This window comes from Mustela nivalis, assembly GCF_964662115.1.
Source record: "Mustela nivalis genome assembly, chromosome: 13".
Lineage (NCBI taxonomy): Eukaryota > Metazoa > Chordata > Mammalia > Carnivora > Mustelidae > Mustela > Mustela nivalis.
The window spans coordinates 69,502,250-69,511,446 of NC_139032.1; the positions used below are offsets into that span (position 1 = coordinate 69,502,250).

The following is a 9,197-nucleotide window of genomic DNA, read 5'->3' on the forward strand; positions in this document are numbered from 1 at the left end:
CCCCAGCCTGAGAACGTCTCTGTCTTGGTTTTGGTAAGAGCCAACTCTGCTGGTGAGCAGAATGGTTATCGTACCCACCTCCATGAATGCTTGTAATGGAAAGAATAACTTGGAAGCCGAAGTGGATGGAAGGGGAGGCCAGCTGGACCACCTCCAGGGGTACCAAGGCTTCGCAGGCCAAATTTCCTGGGAATGAATTGGAATATGGTGCCAGTTTATTTAGAAACTCTGTGTAACACTTTACATAATTGGCAAAATGTAAATTGGTCTCTCTCTCACCCAAGTACAAAACGCCTTTGAGTGGAAGTTTAAAAAAAAAAAAAAGCCTTGCCAGCAATTGCCCAGTTGAGCTGCATACTTCTATGGCCTGCTCAGGCAAGAGCTGTCAGCCGAGACTCTGGAACCCCAGCGTATGCTGGTGTGGTGTTCTTGGTTAGTGATTCATTTGCTATTGCAACTTAAACCTTTGTTAGTCCTCCCAAGAAGTTGGTCTGATTCAGAAAATCACAAAAGACAACTGAAGGGAGTTTCAGAACCACAGAAAAATGGGAAATGTCTTTTTTTGGATGTCATTTGACCATGGGGGTAAATTATCAGGAGAACCCGGTTCTGAACATAATTTGTATTGAGAGAAAATAAATTTCTCGCCACCCCCCATTAAGTAAATGTTGCATAAGTATTTACATAATCTTATTTTAAACTGTTACAAACTACGATCCTGCCAGCTCCCACCCAGCACCCTGTGAAGACGGATGAAAGCCGAGAGGACTCTGTGATGACGTGGAAAAAATCATGCCAAGAGGACGTGGAGGAGAAAGGGGACCAGCTCATTTCGCACTGGAGGGGCAGCTGTGATTGGCAGAAGGGCCAAGGAAAATCAGGTTTGTGGAAAATCGGCTTGAGAGTACTGTTTCTTAACCTTGATTGCACCCTGGGATCACCTGAGCAGACTTAAAAAAATACTCGTAGCCTGGGTCCCGTTGCCAGATCTGAATGTAATTGGTCCAGGGTGTGGGCTGAAGTGTGGGACCTTTTCCAAGCTCCCCGGCTGATTATATCGTGCAGCCAGATGGAGGGGTGCTGCGTGGGGGAACCATCCCGCTGCTGGGAGCAGGCCTCTTCCCAAAGAGGATCCCTGAATAGCAGTTCTCAGAGTGTGTTCCCCAGACCAACCCCAGACCCAGAGTGTGCTCCCCAGACCAACATCAGTGTCCTCTGGGAACTCGCTAGAAAATGCAGATTCAGGGTGCCTGGGTGGCTCAGTGGGTTAAAGCCTCTGCCTTCGGATCAGGTCATGATCCCAGGGTCCTGGGATCAAGCCCTGCATCGGGCTCCCTGCTCAGTGGGGAGCCTGCTTCCTCTTCTCTCTCTCTCTCTCTGTCTGCCTCTCTGCCTACTTCTGATCTTTGTCTGTCAAATAAATAAAATATTAAAAAAAAGAAAATGCAGTTTCTTGAGCTCTACTCCAGACCTACTGAATCGGAAGCTCTGGGGTGGGGAGGCCCAGCGATCTGTATCGTCAGCCCTTCCAGAGATTGTGATGTGCTGAAGTCTGAGAACCACAGATCCAAGGGGCCCTGAGGACACCGACCGTGTAATGGTGGCCAAGGGAATAAAGCCTGTTACCTTCAGAGCCGGGGGGAGGGGCAAAGGCAGCCACCAGGGTGGACCTTTGCTCAGGAGAGACTTCATGCCCAAGAGGAACATTTGAGGGAGACAGACGTGGGATCCAGAAAGGTCACACTGAGGCCCAGAGTGATGCCGAACTCCTCCTCTTCCCAATCCCGGAAGCTGCCTGTGCCTCTTGGCCCCGAGTTCCTCGCACTCAGAGCAGCGTCCTCAGCTAAAGGGCCCATGAGGGATGCTATGCATTAAGGTATGTCGTCTCTCCCAGCTGTGGGCACTCTGGGGCTTGCTGTAGGAGCTTGGGAAACAGGACTGGGGTTTCCCCTTCCTGCGGAAAGAGCAGAGTCCCTGTCCCTGTCCCACAGGATATGCCTTCTGCGCTGGTTCCATGCCAAGTACGAGCCAGGGAGGGCCTCTTTGCTTTCTGGCTTGCTTTCACTTCTGCTTTCCTCTCTGACTCATGCCCAGCACAGTGGCCCCGAGACAGTCGTCTCTGCCTGGGAGGACACAGAGCCGGGGAAGGAAGGCCTTTATGAGGAGCCCCGGGAAGGCCGACACCGTGGCAGCGGACAGGCATTGTCTGGCTTGCTTGATTTCGTTCTGCTTAGCAAAGATTTCCAGTGTGCCTGCTCTGAGCTGGACTCCGGGCCAGCCCCTGTGGACCCAGACCTGGCCCTTAGGAAGCTCTCAGTCAGGTGGAAAGGATTTACGTGTGAAGGAGAAAAAGCCACAGTTCCATGTCTTCTGCTGGAGAGGTGCTGTATTTCGGGGATTCTTCAGGCGTAGGTCCAGACTGGGACATGTTTGATAGTAAAATCATGAGCCAGAACACTGGGCATGCACTGGGACTCTGCTGGGCCTCCAGGAAGCGAGGCTGTGCTAGCCAGACTATGAGGAACTTGCAGCTCGGTGGGTAGCATCAGCTCTGTGCAGTCTGGGCTACCCCCCACCTGGCCACAGAGTCCCTCTGTGGCTCCCCTGTATGTTCTGGGCTGTACCCTATTCAGCATCTGGGAGCAGCACCAAACCCACCCAGAGCACCATGGGACTCCTGTGCAGGCCCACGCGTGACTCTGATGCTCAGGTATAATGTCCAGGCTTCTGCTTCGGGCACCGTCTGGAGCTCTGTTTGGTCTTTCCACTCTGCAACATCGGTCAGGGTACAGACCATCTCTGATCTTTACCTGTCTCCTCCATTCCAGGGTATTCTGATTTTATACAGGTTTGTTGGCTCTGCAGGAGCCACTTGGAACTGTTTGAGATGCACATCTGTTCTCCTCTTGAGGTCATAGTTTGGTGCCTCTGTTTCGTGACGATGTCCTCCTGAACGTGGATGCCCGTTCCCCGACTCAGTGTGCACAACCAGTGATGTGAGTGCCTACCGTGACTTCTCTAGCTCCCGTAAGCATTGCTCAGGTACCGACTGTGTTCCCCGCACTGCATTAGGAGGCTCGTCTATCTTCAGCCTGCCACTCAATCACTTGTGGTGTAGGAGATGCTAGACGGTTCCATGTAGGCCTCAAGTCCCACGGCTCAGCAATGGCCAGATGGTTTCTCCCCCGAGGGCAGGTCACAAAGACTGGCCTCAGGAAGGAACCCTGGGTGTCCAGAGACAGGATTAGGGTGAGGTGAGCAAGGCTGCTGGGCAACGGGTGGGGTCCGATCCTAGTTTCATTGAAAATTTTGATATTTTGTTCATGGATTGATTGATTGATTGATTTTTGCCATGAACTGTTTTTTTTGTTTGTTTGTTTATTATGAGAGAGAGAGGGAAGAGCAGGGAGAGAGAGTGAGAATCCTAGGCAGGCTTCACGTTTAGCAAAGAGCCCAACTCGGGGCTTGATTTCATGACCCTGAGATTATGACCTGAGCTGAAAGCAGGAGTCCCATGCTTAACCGACTGAGCCACCCAGGCGCCCTCAGGTTGAAGTCCTCAGGTTGAAGAGTGACCTCAAGGCAAGGATGTGGTCTTCCTTAGCCTGTGCAGCCTTTTGGAGAAGAAAAACACGCACATGGCTGTGGGCTTGTAAAATGCTAATAAAAGACTCTGGACCTGATTTGTCCTTGGTAAAGCCCTACTTGACCTATTGCCTTGAACTGCCTAACACCTCCACCTCAGCCAGTGGCCAGAATGCGTGTCATAATTAACATGTGTTGAGCACTTATCAGGCACCAAGTGAGATCTTTACATACATTCACTCTGTGAACCTCCATGACAAGCCTTTCAGGTGGAGATTACTATTATCTATTCACAAATGAGAGAATGCAGGTGCGGAGAGAATACGTAATCTTGGCAAGGTCATGTAGCTAGGGAGTGGCAGAGGTGTGATCTGGATGGGACAGGCAGGCTAGAGCCCACCCTAAATCCTACCCGCGCCTGTCTGCTCCCATATGAGGTGAGCCTTCCTTGGAGCCATTGAGCAGAACCTGAGAGTTTGCCTTATGATTGGGGGTGGGTTTGCACAACACCAAGCATGAGGGGGAAACTGTAAATTTCTCTCTCTGAATATGAGCTGAATTGTGTCCCCCTGCCCCCGTTTATATATTGAGGTCCTGACCCCCACTACTTCAGAATGTGACTGTATTTGGAGATCGTCTTTAAAGAGACCATTAGCCTGGGTCCTAATCTTGTATGATGGGTGTGCTTGAAGAAGAGGAAATTTGGAAACGGACAGGTAGAGAGAGAAGACCACGTGAAGACCATCCACAGAGGAGACAGCCATCTACAAGCCAAGGACAGAGACTTCAGAAGCGACATCCTGTTGATGCCATGATCTGGGACTTCCAGCCTTTAAAACTGAGCCAATGAATTTCTGTTTACACCGCCCAGACTGTGGTGCTTTGTTCCAGTGGCCCCAGCAATCTCCTCCATCCTCCCAAGTGTGCGTTCAGGGTGAGATGCACGGACGCCACCCACCACTGCTTGGAAGGCACCACCTGGCTGAATCTTGGTAGCACATTTGAGCTGCTATTAATGGCTCCTTTAGGGGGCAAAGGGAGGAAACAGTTATATGTAGTCACATTTCTACTTCTGGCTTGCAGATTCTCTGCCCCTGTCTACCACTATCACCGCCCCCAGCCCCCCACCTTTGCCTGGATTACTGTGCCGTTGCTTAGCTTGTCCCTCCTCCTCCCACACCCACTTCATCCAAAGCTTCTAGTCTAATCTTCTGATAACATAGCTCTGGTCATGTATGTCATGCTGCTACTCTAAAACCTCCCATGGCTCCCTATTTCTTGAAGGAAAAACTTACCTCCTCCACTCGCCCTGATCTACTACTCATCAACACTCAGCAGGACCACTTCTTCCTTTTCTATTCCCATCCCTGGAATCCAAAGGTAACTACCTGGTAGTCCCCACTTGTGCCTCCTGCATTCCTGCCCCATACCTTTGCTCACCCTCTACCTCAAGTGTCCTACTTTCCCTTTGCATATTTAAATCCTGTTGATTTCCCAAGCATAGCTCAAATCTCACCTCCTCCATGAGGCCTCTGTGTCTACCAGTCCCTGTCCACTCCTTTTCTCAAATCCCACCACACCGTCTCTCCGTGAAGTTCTCTGGACCTTACAACACAACTAGTTATGCATGTGCTCCATCCTAGTCCCCTCCCACATATTTGCACACCTGGGAATTTTCTGGAAGGGAGGCAGCAGGGTGGCTCAGGAAGGGAAAGATACACAGAGCAGGCAAACCCCTGTGTTCACTCGGTTCCCAGTCACTTGTTAACCGAGATGGAAAAGGGACGCTGACCTCTATAGTCTGAGTGGCCGGCACAGAGGAGTTCAGGAAATAATTAGTGAGCAAATGGGCAACTCATCTCATCTCTTTGAGCCTTAGTTTCCTCATTGGTAAAATGGGGATGAAAATAAGGATGATGATAATACAAGCTTATGGGATTATATCCATGAGCCGTATTGTGTAGAGAAGAAATTTCTTTATAGTCTTTGAGTATTTTGCAGAAAACAGACGTGTCTCCATCAAGCAAACCTTTCATTTCCTATAAAGCCCTAAAGCTCCTCTATGTTTTCTAGTTGTGCCAAAAACACGTACATGAGGGTCCCACTCTGCTAGGTGCCGTCTGTCACCATTCCCCCATTCAATTCTCCCAACAGGCTGAGGAGGGAGATACAACTGTTATCCTCCATCTAGAGAAAACCAGAGCTCTGGCCTGAGCTGTGTCCGAGCATCGCCCGGGGCCAGGGAACTGGGCAGGACAGGAAGGAGGGGGAATGGGAAATGGAGCCTTGATGGACTCGCTGGATGGACAGTATGTCCAGCTGCGGGATCAGATGGATCACCAGGATTTATGGGGGACCACGAATCCCCAGCTGGGCTGGACGCAGTCTTGCATCTTGGCCTTTGAGGGCCTGGCGGGTGACTGTGAGGATTTGGAATTTCTGGGCCTGAGCTGGCAGTGGTCTCCCTGAGCCAGGAGTGGGGTAGCTCTGATGAGTGGATAATTAGGATGCTTCTTTCAGCTGGAGATAAAGTCCAGAGCCGCACTCCAGCCATTATCCTGCCAACCCTAATAGAGCCAGATTGATGGATACAGCGCGGAGGGAATTTGGAACATTCTTGTGCACACTATATCACACTCAATAACCGCCCGTGCACAATGTGGGACTTTTATAAGCCATTACAAAATCCATTTTGAAACATCTCTGGGTGCGACAGCCAGCTGCAAAGCATCTGAGGTATCCCTGACATTTGGGCTTTGGTGGAGCCTGGGAGAGCGCGAGGACCGCCGAGCGAGCGTGCGCACGCGCAAGCCAAGAGAGCCTCGTCGTAAGGGAAACAGATGCGGGCAGTGCGGCCCGCTGTACGTCTTACACTGTATTTCGGCGAACGCACTAATCCTTCTTGTTAGACAAGAACAGAAACCCCCCAAATGCTTTCCATATGTCCCATTGTCTTCCTAGCTCTTTAATTCTATCTCAAAAGCCCCCAACTTAGCAACTTTCATATTAATGCTAAACATATTACATCAGTTCTAACATTGATATGTTTAATATGAATACAATTAAAGTTGCTTCAACATAATCCTGGTAAGATAAACAGCACTGCTATTATTATAAACATCTCTGCAAGGTCTCTTGTAAAATATTATCAATACTAATAGAAGCACCCCCCACCATACACACACACACACACACACACACACCCCGAACCCAGATACTTGGGCTAAACAATGCCACTGCCTCCCTACTCATAACAAATACATCCAGTGATTTAAACATCGGTGCATCCAATGTAAACACCATTATAGTTAATGTAAAACAGTCACCCGGCCCGGCAGATCTTCAACCAGAAAGTTACTGAAGAGAAAGAACAGTTTCCTCGGCAAGAATGCATTACAGCCTCCTGGTGACATTTGCAATAGATTACTTAAGCCCATAAAGAAATGAAAATTGCAGGCCCATTTTGAGCCAGAAATGATGAAATTGGAGAGCACAGGCTAAGTACAGTATGGCACAGGCCGGCTTCTGCCCCAGCTCCGTGGGCCCTGCATGGCCTGGAACACGTCCTCCTTGAGTCTTTGTGCATACGTGGCCCCAGGCACATCGCGTCTTCCCCATCCTGCTTCCGGGGCCATAGTCCCCACATGTGTTGCCATAAAGCTCAGAATTGGCCTTTTTAGAGCTCAAGTGCCCACGAGGGCTGGCGTTGGGAAGTATGAACACACGCGTGCCTTATCCCCTGGAAAGGCCTTGCCTGGTCAGTGGCACAGCATGGCGGAGCCCTCATTTCTGTCTCAAACTGTAGAGCTAGCCTTTTTGAATTTCAGATGACTGGAAAAGCTGGGGTTTCAGGCAGGAGAACTAGATACTACCGCGGAGTTGAAGCAGGATTATACTGTGTTCATCGGCTTCTTATCTAGTACCCCTAAAAGCAGCAGCTGGAGCCCTCCAGGACAAAGTGTGGCCATGCTCACAACAAGCCCCTGTTCGTTCTTGCCTGTTTGCCATTTTCTGTGCAAGTCCATGAGTTACTGGCTCCCGAGCTCTTCTCTGCCCCTTTGCTCCTGTTTCCCATTTCTGGAATCTTCCTGGGTGTGGTTCTGATGATTCCATATTTACTCCTCCCCCCTTTTTCTAATCTGTCAAGCTCACTCCTACTAAGTACCCCAACTCATCAAGCTCTGGCTTTGGGGACCTCTGGAGGGTGATTTCCCCAAAGAGGCAGTTCAGACCCACACCTAGTCACAGAAGGTCACAATGCTACGCTCTGAGCCAGTGGTCTGGACTTGCCACTGGCTCTCAGGGATCTCCCCAGGAAATTTCCAAAGGGGTGTCCTGCCTCTGGGGCTGGGCTCTATGACTTCTACTATAATGTCGCCAGAATGATAAGGTTCCATTGTGATTCAGAGAAAGGAACAGGAAGTAGCTCCATTAATTTTCCCCCAAATATTTCTATCACAATTAGTTAACCACCTCTCCCTGAAATCATTTTCATGAAAAATGTAGGTATTCTTTTCTACTGATGACGGAACTTGTCGGTTATCCAGGGATTCTCATTGTTTTGGTGTGACTGTGAGAACAAGCATCTGTGTGTGTCCTTCAGAACCATCAGGTGCTCAAGTAGTCATCTGGGCCTTACACTCAGTTCCAGGTTTCCAATCTCGGTTCTGTTGACATTTGGGGTCTGATTAAGTCTTCTTTGTTGGTGGCAGTGTGGCCATTCCGTGCATTGTAACATACTTACCCACATCTCATTAGATGCTATGAGCCCTTCCTGGTTGTGACATCCAAAAATGTCTCCAGACATGGGCAAAGACCCCACAGGAGGCAAAGACAATCTCTTTCTCTCCCTCTGTCTCTGTCTCTGTCTCTGTCTCTCTCTCTCTCACACACACACACTTTGAGAACACTGAGTCAGTTGGATGAATCAAGCCTCTGACAAATGAATAAAGAAACTCAGATGCAAAATTGTATTCTCCTACTTACTGCCTATGTAGTCTTAGGAAAGGAACTGAATCCACTAAGCCTCAGTTTCCTCATTTGTACAGTGGGATGGATGACATCCGTATACCAGCGATGTGGGAAGCCACCTCAGTCTTCTATGTGGAAATCCACGATGCCGTGATTCTTATTTGCATCCTAAATCAAGCATCTCCTCCTTGAAGAAGCCAGTGGAGGCCCGGAGCATGGACAGGGTGTTCTCATTTCCCCAGAGTCTGGAGAGAGCGAGAGCTGGGATTCCATTCCAGCTAAACATCCTATTATTCATGCTGGGCAGCTCTTTCCTAATAAAACCCCAAACCATGTAAACACTAGTATAGTTTTCAATTTGTAGTCAGATTAGATGCCAGGAGTGTTTGGTTCCATTTTATTTTACTTTATTTTATTTTTTAAGTGAAATCTTTACAGTGGGTTTGAAAGAAAGCTATTTTCTGCCTCTCCAGAGAAGTGTAAGTTTTGGAAAGTGATTTTCCCTGGAATGTTTCAGCTTCAATCAGGGTGGATGGAAAAAAAAAAAAAAACAAAAAACTGGTTAAGTCACATGATAGAATTTCTGGACCGAGATTCATCAACTCATTTAGGAAGTGCCCTATGGAGTGAAATATGCACAA

General features: G+C 49.1%; 1 long non-coding RNA gene across 1 annotated transcript; it reads left to right on the forward strand.

Annotated features, from left to right (window-relative positions):
* Positions 1-1,789: 1,789 nt before the first annotated feature.
* LOC309846356 lies at positions 1,790-8,900 on the forward strand. The gene is made up of 2 exons (XR_014301865.1): positions 1,790-1,876; positions 8,634-8,900. It is a non-coding gene; the product is annotated as an uncharacterized lncRNA (long non-coding RNA).
* Positions 8,901-9,197: the final 297 nt, after the last annotated feature.